Here is a 12,634-nt window from a genome sequence, read left to right as displayed (position 1 = left end):
GTATCATATCTAAAGGGCCAGCTAAGAGACAATGCCTCCCAGACAGACAGTGTGCAGAGGAGCAGTGCCCATAAGGAGCCCAGAGGAGTCCAAAACAGCACACAAACTCTCTCTCCACACTCTGTGCCTCTTGACTGGCTCTGCTCGGTAGCTTTACTTGTTCAACTTGCATGATGTCAATTTTCTGCTTCATCTCAAGCAGCCTTTTCTCCTGCCCCCTGGGTACCTGTGCCAGGAAGTTAGCCCGTTCCTCCAGCTGCTCCCGAGCCTTCACATGTTGTTGGTCCACTTGTCTCTGCTGATGAGGAGAAGAGACACTTCCAGATGAAGTCCCAGCAATGCTCCCCAAAGAAAGAAATGGAAGCTTCATCCCTCCAATAAGCCCACCCACCACCTGAAAAGTGCACATTACTTGTGAGTTTGTGCCCGCCAGCAATGCTGTTCTAACCCAAAATGTAGAGGGAGTGTCAGCAGGTGGATGGATGGAGATGCCACCTTCCTTCCCTGCTCTGATGGCTGCCTGTTTTCTGGCCCCTCTCTCCTCAGCGTTTCTGCCTCTTCTCAGAGGCTCTGTTCTCAAATTCTCCCTGCCCTTTCATCAAGGAAGAGCTACAGAAGCACTGCAGGATGTGGACTAGGCCAGCGCCTCGATCAGCCAAGTCACAAGGCAGGCCACCAGCTGAAATACCAGCAACAGGGGGCCTCTTGCATCTGCTTCAGGCCCAAAGGGCAAACCTCTGTCCACCACGGGAGGACAGAAAGCAAGGAACCCAGCTGCTGGGACTGCACTTGGCAGCAAGGTCAGCAGCCACAGCAAGGCTGTGGGGAAGACCCTGCCCCTTCGCTGCCATGCTTTGGGGGGCAACCACCCAGCCTCCTGGGGAACTTGGCTGATGCCCATCCTGAACCTGTGGCTGCATATACCATCCCAGCACTGGCCTCTGGCTCTTCACAGGCCTTCAAGTCTGAGCCCTTGGAGCCCTCTGCTGCCTGGCTCAGCCACGTGTGGCCTACAGCAGATGCTTGTGGCCATGTCACATACTCAGGCTACTCTTCTGCTAAGCCAGCCCAGCAAACCTGCTTGAAATCTTCAGGTGTCTATTGTTTCTTACCAGTTCTTGCACCAGCTTCCTTTTCTCCTCTTCCTGAGCAGATTGCCAGAGTCTCAGAGCCTTGCCGCACTGCTCTTCTGCCCAGCGGAGCTGCTCAGCCATGTCTTCACATTGCTGCTGGCTGAGAGCTCTTACAGCCAGCAGCTCACGACGAAGGCCCCTCACGTCCTCTGCAAACACGACACACGGCAGCAGTCAGACACTGCACAAGCAGAGGAAGCTGCTGACTTTAAGCCCTTTCTCTTTCGGGCAAGGAGGGACCTGCCCTCAGCTGCTTCTCTCCTCAGAAGCCCTGCGCACCCAGCTGGCTTTGCAGCAGCTGCACTGGGCAGGGCCATCACCAGAAACAAAGCGCACGAGGCTCTCACCCAGTATCGCCTCCTTGGCCTGCGTGGCCGTGCGCACTTGGGCTTCCACACGGCTCCTGGCCATCTCCAGCTCCGATATGCGCTGCTGAGCCTCCAGCAGGCTGCTTTGCAGGCTCTCCTTCTCCGACCTACAAGTTGTGAAGATGAAGAGCAATTGTTCTTGGCACACAGGGATAGTTTCTGCATAAGATGTGCCTTGAGATCCCTCCACCTTAGTATGGAAAATGGCTTGCATGGAAACTCAGATACAGCAGCACTCTTTTACCACTTTACATAGCAAAGCAGGCCCCTGCAGGTGCCTGGGCAGCCTTTCCTCATGACCTAGCCCGGCTGAGTTTGGTCTCAGCAGCCAAAGCTGAAATTGCTGTTGCCTGACCTATCACACACGGGCGTGCCCACCAAGTATGTGCAAAGGAACAAAATCCCAGCCTCTCTTCTGAGCTCATCAGCACTTCCAAGTCACTCGGCAGGTGCAGGACAGAGCAGTGCTCTCCTGGCTGACTCCTCAATGTTTCATGCCATTCATAGTGTACTTCTAGGTACTTTGTTGGCCGGGCACTCTCTAAGTAAAAGGGATAAGGGAATTCACCAAATGGTATAGTGAAATCTCCAGCTTCTAGAAGGATGAGTAGGAAAGCAGAACTAGGTTTTAATCTCCACAAGAACTCTCACGGAGGAGGGAGGGACAGATATCCCGCCAATTAAATGCCTGCAATTTGATGAACAAGACCACTTGCTACCTTCATTGTTGGCTAACTAAGCCAACAGTGCCCAAATATCTTGGCACTCTTTAAAAAGGAAAAAGAACCAGCCAAAGGGGACCTTGACAGGTTAGGGACGTGGGTGGGTAAGTGGGCAAGAATCAGTGCTCAGCAAGAATCCCCAGACACTGTCAAGAAGTCACAAGACCTTTCCCTTCTGCTGCTGCTGCTGCTGTTTGTAAGCAGTTCTAGGTTCTGCACCACCCTTCACAAGAATGAGCTCTGCAGGGTCTCAAGGTTTTCAGCATGACCCTCCAGCTTCACCTGAAGCGTCACCGCCCCACTCACATCATTCACATGTAAGAGCTTTGAATTCTGAAACTCCCATGACAAACTACTTGGCAAGGAAAGATTGATGGTCAGATGCACCGAAGGAGAAAGCAATACCACAGGGAAACTTCCGGTTTCAGCAACCTTCTGCACAGTTTCCCTGCTACTCAATTCAGTGCCAAGCGGCTTGCTTTGCATTTGTCACAGGAATGTGCAAGGGGTCCCAAGCAGGCACCCAAAAAGAGCTTTGAGAACTTGAGCTGACAGAAAAATAACATTCAGATCACAGTAGTCTTTTCTTTTTGCTCGTGTCTCTTTGCTTCCCTGTCAGCAGGCAGTAAATCTTCATGCTCAGCACCTTTGTAATTCCAGACCACCAATAATGTCCCACCCAGGGTCTCCTCCCTGCCTTTACCTGGCCTCTGCCAGCTGCTCTGAAAGGCCTCGTAGGTCCCGCTCCGTGGCTGCCAGTCGGGCTTCCAGGGCAGCGTTCTCTTGCGCCAGCACCGCCTGCTCTCTGCACACCTGGGACAGGGTGTGCCCTTGGCGAGAGAACTCCTGGAGCACCTTCTCCAGGCCCCTGTGGGCTGGCCGCTGCCGCCGGCAAACCTGGAAGTGGGGGGGACACCATTTTTCAAGAGCAACAACAACAACAACAACCCAGTCGCAGTCTTAGCTTGCTGCCAGAAGCAGCGTTCTGGGGGGTCTTGGGGGTCTCGCTAGGACTAATCCCTCTCCCACAGGTGCATCCTAGGAACAAGGTGAGCGTACCTTTGGCACAGCCAGAGGAACCGCTTCCTTCAGCAGATCCCTCTGAGGCTGCCATTCCTCTGCTGTCTGTGCCGCCACTTCAGACGCCCTCTCTAGTGAGGAGTGGCGCTTTCTCTCAAACGCAGCCAGCTCCTTCCATCTATGGCAAGCAGACAAACAAGCCTTTAATTGCAGCACAGTCTCCTTGCAAAACCAGGACTGCCCACACAGGGCAGTCACAGGGCCTTCCCACAGCCCTCTGCTTGCACCTCAAGAGAATGCTGCAATTCCCTGCCTAGACCAGCATCTCTCTTTCTTGTCCATGCAGGTGAAAGAGTCACCACTGAGCAGGTCAAACAAGCTTCCCGAAGTCACAGAACACTTCCAGAAAGCTCAGGTACTCTCAGTGTAACAGCTTCCTGCCTGCTAGGTCTTATGCTCCTTTCTGATTACAGTGGATACTGGACTTGCCAAAGTTCTTCTTTGGCTAAGACATGCTTGGTAAGTCCAGGTGACTACTCCCACAATGACTAGCTTTCACTAGTGAAACAAGGAAAGAGCCTTGCAAGCTCTAGTTTGGGGAGGAGGTTTGGACAATTTTCCAATCCATGTATCTAAGGATGGTTTAGGCTGGCAGAGATCCCAGGAAGCCCAGTCTTCAGCTCCAAGCACTTGGGGTCAGCATTGGGACAGGCTGCTCAAGGCTCTATGCAGCTGGTGCTTCTGAATTTCTGGGGGTGGAATCTGCACAAGCTCTCTGAGGCGCTTGTTCTGCTGCATGATTGCCTTTGCAGGTCAATGTCCTTAAGCCCAGCCTGAACCTCCCTTGCTTTCACTCGGGTCCACTTCAGAAAGCTTTTTGTCAAGGTTTAAGAAGTGAGTGCCAGCAGGCAGCTGTGCTCTACGCTGGTCAGCAGCCAGACCTGCCCTGGGCTGCCTTCCCCAGTCTGAGCTGAGCAAGTCCAACAAGGAGAAAGCTAAATTGCTTCTTTGACACTGGGCCTCCTAAAGCCCAGCAACGCCCCCCCCTGCTCAGAGAAAGTGAGAAAGCTCAACACACACCTCAACTCCTGAGCACCACGCACTCGATCTGTGCTCTCCTGCCCCTCCGCCTTTCCTGCCTGGGCCCAGGAGTCCTGACTGGCAAGGACCTCTCCTAGCGGGACCTGCAAGGAATAGGCAGGGAAAAAACACAAACAAGCAATAAGGAGCAGGGCAGTTGGCTCCTGAGAGCTGGCAGAAGCAGCAAGAGAGACACAGCTCACCTGAAGGCAAAAGCTGTTGTGTGGGGCTGTTTATGTGGTATTGATGTGGTGTTTATGTGCCAACTAACCCTTGAGTTGCTCTGAAGTGTCTGAGTAGAAGCAGGGAACATTTCCCTGCTCAGCTCTGGTCAACTGACTTCCCCTCGGGGTTTCAGGCCTGTGAGAGCAGCCAATAGGAACTGCATTCCAGCCAGTCACAGACAGACCTTGTCTCTGCCATGCAGAGCTGCTCAGGAGACTTCTCAGCAAACCTGGCTCATGTCAAAGTTAAGGGCGTAGTCCAAGCTGTGACTGTAGCTGCCTAGATAGGGCGTGGAGAGGGGTGGGTCCCTGCAGGCAACAGCGGCTCCTCTGCACCCCACAAGGCTGTGAACTGCGCCTTGGGACCTCTCTCTGTGCTGGCAGCAGGGAGCCTGCACAGACTCTGTGCACAAAGGGGCTGGCCTTCACACCAGTAGCACTAAAGGACATCATGCTAGTGCTTCTTTGACACCAAGGGATGCTCACAGTCCCTGTGAGAGTGCCAGGAAAATGATGTCTGCATGTGAATTTTCCCTAGGGCCAGTGGCTGGGCTGAAGAGTGAGCTCATGGCAGGACTCCAGCCCACAACATCTTCAGCCACAAAGGGCAAGGGCTGCCTGCTCAGAAACTTGCAGCTCTGCACTGCACCAAAGCTTTGCACTCAACCAACCAAAGCTGCCACTGATTGGTGCACGATACTCAGGCCCTGGATCGACAACACCCGGAGGTTTGTTGTCCTTTGTGTCCCCTTTAGCCTCTGGAGGAAGAGAGCCAGCCAGAGGAGCTTCTGCCACTGCTGTGGTGCTCTGCAGACAGGCAGCAGCATGCGGGACAGGGAGTAACCTGCTTTTAGAACCTTATTTCTCCTGAGCTCTACACCCAGCTGTCCTAGAGCAGAAGTCATGAATTTGGATAAAAGTGGGATGCTCAGTCATTAAACCTCAATTCAAGTGCTCAATTGAGACTAATGTTGAGACAGGACTGCACATGCATCTGAGGGAGATATTTCAGGCTGGCTACAATCAGCATGTGGCCTCCTGTCTGCAAAGCTTGACTTTCATTAGTTAAAACCTCTTCAGTGGAAAAGGAGGAAATGGATGGAATCCTTCTGGTAGTGTTCATGCAGACGTTGACGTGGACTTTCTTTCGGCCTGCCAGGCTGGCACTCTACTGCAACAGGCCAAGCCCACAGCTTTCTCCACAATCTTCAGACACCAGGCATGTCAAGGGTGCCCGTCCCACTCACCGAAGGGCGTGCTTGACTCCTTCCACCTCTGAGGCGATCTGCCGGGGGCAAAGGAAAATGAATCAGGGGCTGTTAGAAAACTGTTTGTGCTGAGGAATTCCACAGCACAAGTCCACGCAAACAGAGAGCAGATTCCCTTCACAGCATCACTACAGGAGCAGCACTTCTTTAGCACAGCAAGACTGCAGGCCAATAGCCTAGGCTGTGTCTACCTTTTGCTCGGCTTTGCCACTAAGTAACTAGAAACTTGGCCCTGAGGATGCCAATTGTTCCTTAGCAGTCAGTGCCTACACTGGAGCTCATTGTCCGGCCTACAGCTAAAGCAGCTTTTTTCTCCTCTCTTTCCTGGACTTGCTTTTTCTTTTTGTCAATGGCATGCAGCATGTCCCATGCGGTTGCTGTAACCAATTCCCCACAAAAGCTTTCACCACACCACTCTTAGCACTTGCAGTTCTGTTGGGACACAGCACAGGCCCAGCTCTGGGCTTCAGGAGCACACACCAAGTGCTCGGCACTTTGCGCTTCAGCGCAGAGCCAATGGCTCTTGGAGCACACAGAGGGGGTCCAGTAAGACAGGCACATCCTTTAAGGATGGAATGCAGAAGAAAGATGCTTTTCCTCAGGTCTGGAGAGAACCGCACAGTTTTTAGAAGGACACCTGCAAAGCTCTCCCAGTTTGCATGTTCGAGGTTCCTACACCCTGCTGGGCAAGACACACCCCCTTTTCAGCTGAAGCTCTTGACAGGACCTTTGCCAAACATATGGCATCTTTATGCCATTTCTGTTCCAACGTGCTGCCCCAAGAAAAACTCTTCTATTTACCAGCCAAACGACGAAGAGCTTTCCGAGAAGCCGCCAATGAGAAGGCGCTGCTGACTGCTCTACGGACTGCCTCCATCCTTTGAGCAGGGCTGCTCGAGTCCGTAGGCCGGGAAACAAAAATAGAAAAAACCCCACTTGCACAAGTCCTGAGACTGTGCAAGTAAAAAGGGCAAAACAGGACACCTGCACGAGTCCACGGACTCTGCAAGAAAATAGAGAAACAGAAGGACACCCGCTGTAAGCTGAGAACAGCTGAGTCGAGGTGATCCTCCTGCAAGGAGCACGCCAAGAGCTGCTCTGCACGCTGAGCCTTGCGGGCACCAGGAAAACCTCCTGCTGACAACGCTGTGACGTGGCAGCCCTCTGCTGACATCACAATAGCAGCCGCTCTGGCTTGCTCTGTGAATTCATGCATAGCAACCAAACCTGCTCTAGGGCTCACACAAAAGAAAAGCCCGGAAAATTCTCCTCTGACCCAAAGCAGCACAAAACCCCTTGCAGTCCATAACCCACAGCTCCAAGGATCCCAGAGTAACACAAAACAGGCACCAAGCCCATACACCCTGTATGCCAAGCTGAACTCTGAGATAGAGCCAGCATGTGAAGAAACCAAAGGCAACGTGCCCTTTTGGCCAGCAGCGCTTCTGACTAAAACCAAGAACAGCTGCTTAAATGCTGTGGATGAAATCATGCTTTGCTAATATCCTGGAGAATTCCCTCCATTGGAATGCCTGTCATTCCCACCCCTTTGCTGCATGGCTAACATCAACCAGCAAACTGTAGGGCTTGTTGAAAGAAGAATGATAGCTAAGTGGGGAGAAAAAGCCAAGGAACCAACGTGCTGCACACACAGCACACCGCTGCTGCACAGTTAGGGCACCTCAAAGAAGCCTTGGGGGCCTGTGCCTCACTTCTGGCAGCTTCCCTGCAGTATGCATCTGGGAGTCACAGGCATCTGACTCTAATGGACACACAGAAAGAAGCAAAAGAACCTTCCATCCCAATGTGGGACAATGTAGAAGCTGGTGGGGGGAAGAAAGCAGTGCACCAAAATGGGCAAGTCCCACCCAAAAGGCAGTCATGAGGCAGAGACCAAATCACTCAGCTGGTGGGCACACCTTGGGAAGGCAGGCTCAGGAAAACAGAGCAACCACAAGCCTTCCAAAGTTTGGAAGCTTCCTTCGCCCTCCTCTCCTCTCCTCTGCCTTTGAAACCAGGTTTTTCTTCTCCCTCCTAAAAATACCTTCTTGAGCATGGACAGCCAGTGCCTGGAAAAACCACCAGGTCTCAGTTAAAAACTACAAAGAATGGAGAAAGACCTGGGCTTTTCTTGTTTGCCTGCTTTTGCAGCCGTGCTAGCATTTGGGAAGGGCTCTACACAAGTCCAGGTGTTTCCCAGCCCCACGACCACCTCTGGCATGAGCCCAGCAAGTGGAGTGGAGAGAGCAGCTGGTCAGACGCCACATGTGACATCTGGGAGGCTGCATGTTGTCCTGATGCAAATTCCCTCTGCCTGTCAGACTGAAAGTCAGGACAATTCTCAAGGAATGCCTGATTAGATGAGGAATACCTTTGCATCTACAGACCCAATATTTGTGCCTTACTGGTCTCATAATGCCAAGGCATTAAAATGTTCCTGGGTGGCCTTAATTTCCTCTAGGTTAAGAGATCAGGGAATAGTTTCAATCATGCACTGCTTACAAAACAGTCCCCAGAGCCATGCATACCGTTTTCTGCCCACCATTCACAAAACACTGCCGTTTCCTCAAAGCAAAGCAACACAAAGCTCTAGCAGGCTGCCCCACCCCAAGAGTTTCCAACCACCTTTTTCCTCTACTATCTATGTGCTATGTTCTCAGCAGAAGTGGTTTTTGCCAGCACGGTGGACTCAGATCATTCATCCATGTGCAACAGCACGTGCTGGTGCTCCAGCCTGAGAGCTGGAAGTCAGGAACTTGGGCACCTGTGCTTTGAGATGCAACAGCAGCCAGAGAATGAGGCTCAGGGTGACAGCTTGGGGACGAGGCTGGCCCAGCAACAGCATGGCACACAAGCTGTGGAGGAGACACTGTCTGCATGACAGCCCTAATGACGCCACGCAAACCCCCACGGATTTACTCATTTATTGGACGCTGGTTGCTCTGCATGTATGTCTGTACTGCTGCCTTTCTAACCTTTGGGAAATGGTCAGAGCTAGCAGGATTCACCCATTATCAGGAGCTGATGCAGCCTGGGAACCTGCTGATTTACAGAGGCTTCTGGCTTTCCAGGTGAAGCCAAGGCAAGCCCTGCTGCTGCTGCTGCTGCTGCTGCTGCTGCTGCTGCTGCTGCTGCTGCTGCTGCTGTGCAAGAGAGCCCCAGCTGGGCAGGGATGGCACCCGTGTGCCACGGGCTGTTTCTCCTTGCAGAGCTGGGCGGTGCTTTTGAGGCAGTAATGACAGCTGGTGGGAGAGAGAAGGGATCTTTTCCTGCACCAGCCCTCATGGATGCAGTAGGGCCACCTTCAGGGGAGACTTTTGGCCCCACAAAGTCAAGCAGAGGGACACAGCTGGAAAAGGCTTCCTTTGCAGCCTTCTTTGCTCCTGGAAAGAAGGGAGCCGAGTGAGAGGACGGGCAGCAGGGCCCGATCCCGGCCCGGGCCTGCAGGGAGGGGCGGCTGCCGCTGGGCGGCGCCATGGGCAGGGAGCGCCCCTGCGCGGGGCGGGCGGGGCGCCATGGGCAGCCGCCAGGGGGCGCCCGGGGCGGGGCGGGGCCCCTGTGTGAGGGGGAGAGCCTCGGGCAGTGCGGAGCCACAAACGGGACTGTCCGTCCGCAAGGCACAGCGCCAGGGCAAAGCACAGCTCAGGCGCAGCCTGACCAGGAAGGGAACGCTCCCGTGCACTGCTAGGTGTTTTGATTGCCAGTCCTGCGCTGAGCTGGCAGGCCACAAAGCCTCCTCAAGCACCGCTGCCTCCTCTCCAGGCTTCCTGCACTTCCTTTGCTGACAGGGTCCCAGCAGCCTGGCTGCAGGCAGGCTCAGCTGATGTTACAAAGCGCTGCTGTCCAAAAGAAAAAAAGACAAAAGGCAAACCAGAAAGGAGCTTTTTGTTGCCAAGCTGAATTCCTCACAGGCGGAGGCAGGATTCCTCTTGTTCCCAGAAAGGTGCAGAAAATGCGCCCCGTACATTCATGTCTATGACCAGGCTATTGCAGGTCAGCGTGACTCACAATCGTTACCCAGGTGTCTTCAGCTGGTTGGGATTTTCCCCTGAGAGCAACCTGAGAATGCTGCTTGCCGTCACAGGCCTTTGATCCTTCCAGGAAACTCCACAGACCCATTTAGCTTCCTCCTTTCTAGGACATGGCCCGGGTTAACTGCCAAGAGGATGAGCAGTGTAAGCCGTTCCTCAGCAAATGCCAATCCCCCTAAGAAATGTGGATTCCAGTGGGATTTAGGCCCGAGTGCTGTTCTCAAGAGCACTGAAGTTCAGGGGATCAGCAGCGAGACAAGAGCAGGCAGCTTGGCAGGCCTCCACCATCTCCAGCACTCACCTGCCTTGCAAATTGCTCTGCTTCCTCTAGGCCTTGGATGAACTGCTGCTCTTGACCTGCGGCCTTCTCCTGTTACCCATGAGGCTGGCACCTGAGGCATTTATGAGGAGGTCTAGAACAAAATGACACAGGAGAAATCCACAGAACCTGCGCTTGGGATCGTTTGCCCCGTTTGGTGCTTGCAAGTGTCCGCAGCAGACGTGGAGTTGGCAGTTCAGTCAGCTATGCGGCCCAGAAAGGAAAAGGCTCCGTTAGCTGAGGGAAACCAATTTACTCAGCACCTGCAGGCCAGAAATGAGGGTGCAGCAAATGACTGAAAAACACAGTATATGATACAGCACATATCCTCAATGGGCATGCCAGAGATTTCAAACCCACATCCATGCAGGAATGTGACCTTGCAGCTTTCGCACAAGCCAAAGGGAGTGGCTTTTTGCAAAGACACCCGGAGGTCAGTGTGGGACACAGAACTTTTTCAAGAGCCGGACTGACCTGGGAGCTGGTGGAAGCGGAGAGAAGGGGCAAATGCGCCCATGGGTGCACCCACACTGTGGGGGCTGCTCCAAGGGCACCCCCTGCCACGCACAGCACATGGGCACTGCCCCGTGCAGAGGACATGTCCCTGCCATATTGACAACACCAACACTGCTCCAGTGTCATGCAAACACACATGGGTGGTTTGTTAGTTGCCATGTTTTCCCCACTACAAAATCATTCTTCCTTCTGTGAATCCTGCAATGTGCTGGTTGATGTTAACCCTGCAGGAAATGGGCAGAAGTGACAGGCATTGCAATTCAGGGAACTAGTTTTAGTCAGAAGCATTGGTGGCCAAAGTACAGGGTGTGTGAACTTGGTGCCCGTTCTGCGTTACTCTTGGATCCTTTCAGCTACGGGTTATGCACTGCAAGCGGGTTTTGCGCTGTTTTGGGACAGCGTGCGCCCTTTCAAAGGAGTCCTTTTTGTCGCCTGATGTTGTAAAGTCTGTGGACAAATGCAGGCATCCTTTTTTATCGCCCCTGCGACTGTAGGGTTTGCAGGTACGTGCAGGTGTCTTTTCCTTTTGCCTTCTTCCTATACAGTTGGCCGATTGCTGCGGGCGTCCGCTTTTTCATCTTTTCCTTGCAGAGTCTGGGGACTTGTGCAAGTGGGTTCATGTTGCATTTTTGTTTCCTGGCCTGCAGACTGGAGCAGCACTGATGAAATGATGGAGTGAATCTGTAGAGCAGTTGGCAGGCCTTTCTTGCTGGTGTCATCCCACAAAGTTTTTTATGGTCCCATGGGTAAGTAGAAGTATTTTTGCTGGGGCAGCAGATTGAAACAAAAATGGCATAAAGATGCCATATGTTTGGTAAAGCTCCTGCCAAGAGCCTGAGCAAAAAATGGGGTGTCTCTTGCCCAGCAGGGTGTGTGCAGGTATCCTTCTTTTTTCCTGTGGCTGTAGACTCTGCAGACACATGGAGGTGTCACTTTTTCTTCCTTTCTCTTGTACAGTCTGTGGATTTGTGCAGGTGTTTCTTTTTTCCTTCCCTCTTTTGCTGTACACTCTCCAAAATTGTGCAAGCATCCTTATTTTTCCATTGTAGTTGCATGGTCTGGGGCTTGTGCAAGGGTGCATTTTTGTCCTCGTTTCACTGCATGCACTGGGCATTCTTGCAAGTGGTGCTTTTTCCCTTTTTGTTTCATGGTGTGTGGACTGGAGCAGCATAGCTCAAATGATGAAGTGAGTCCATAGAGGAGTGGGCAGCACTTTTCCCGGCCCGAGCTCTGCTGTTAAACAGAGCGGCCGCCCGCCCCGAGCCGCCGGTGCCCCGTTCAGATGGGGATGCCCGCCCTGGGTCCCTTGCGGGCCGTAGGGGGGAGGTCGGGGACCGTTCCCGGCCCTGGTCCAACACGGACAGCTGCGTCTCGGCTGCAGGGAAAGCGCAGGAGGCCCTGCAAGAGCGATTCCGCTGGGATCGCTGCTGCTGCGCGGTGGCTTCGGCACCGTCTACTCAGGGACGTGCCCCACAGATGGCGCCCCAGTGGGTGGAGGGGCTGAGATGGGGCGGTGGAGGGGGAGTGCGGAGGAATAGGAGGATGGGGCTTGGCACAGTGGGATCTGAGCTCAGGATGCTGCACCCCTTCACTCGCAGGTGGCCATCAGAAGTGTGTCACGGCATGGCATCCCTCATTGGGACGAGCTGGAGATTGACCGGGGCCAGCGGCAGAAACCGGCACGTGACGGGCGGGGTAAGCCAAGGCCGGGCAGAGTGGAAAGCGCCAGGACGCCTGGAGGGGGAGCGGGCGTGTGCTCAGTGGAGGGCTCAGATCATCCTTGGCTGGGTGAGAGCTTCCAGACCCCTGGCACGGCATCAGCCCCACTGATGCCATTGTGGTCTTCTTGCAGCCCGAAGGAATCCGCGTACCCAGGGAGATGGAGCTGCTGCGCAAGGTGTCCAGTGGGTTCCATGGTGTTGTTCAGCTCTTGGATTGGTAGGAGCTCCCTAA

This window comes from Passer domesticus, chromosome Z (genome assembly GCF_036417665.1).
Source record: "Passer domesticus isolate bPasDom1 chromosome Z, bPasDom1.hap1, whole genome shotgun sequence".
Classification (NCBI taxonomy): domain Eukaryota; kingdom Metazoa; phylum Chordata; class Aves; order Passeriformes; family Passeridae; genus Passer; species Passer domesticus.
The sequence above is the reverse complement of the archived record's forward strand: the minus strand, read 5'-3'. Positions refer to the sequence as shown.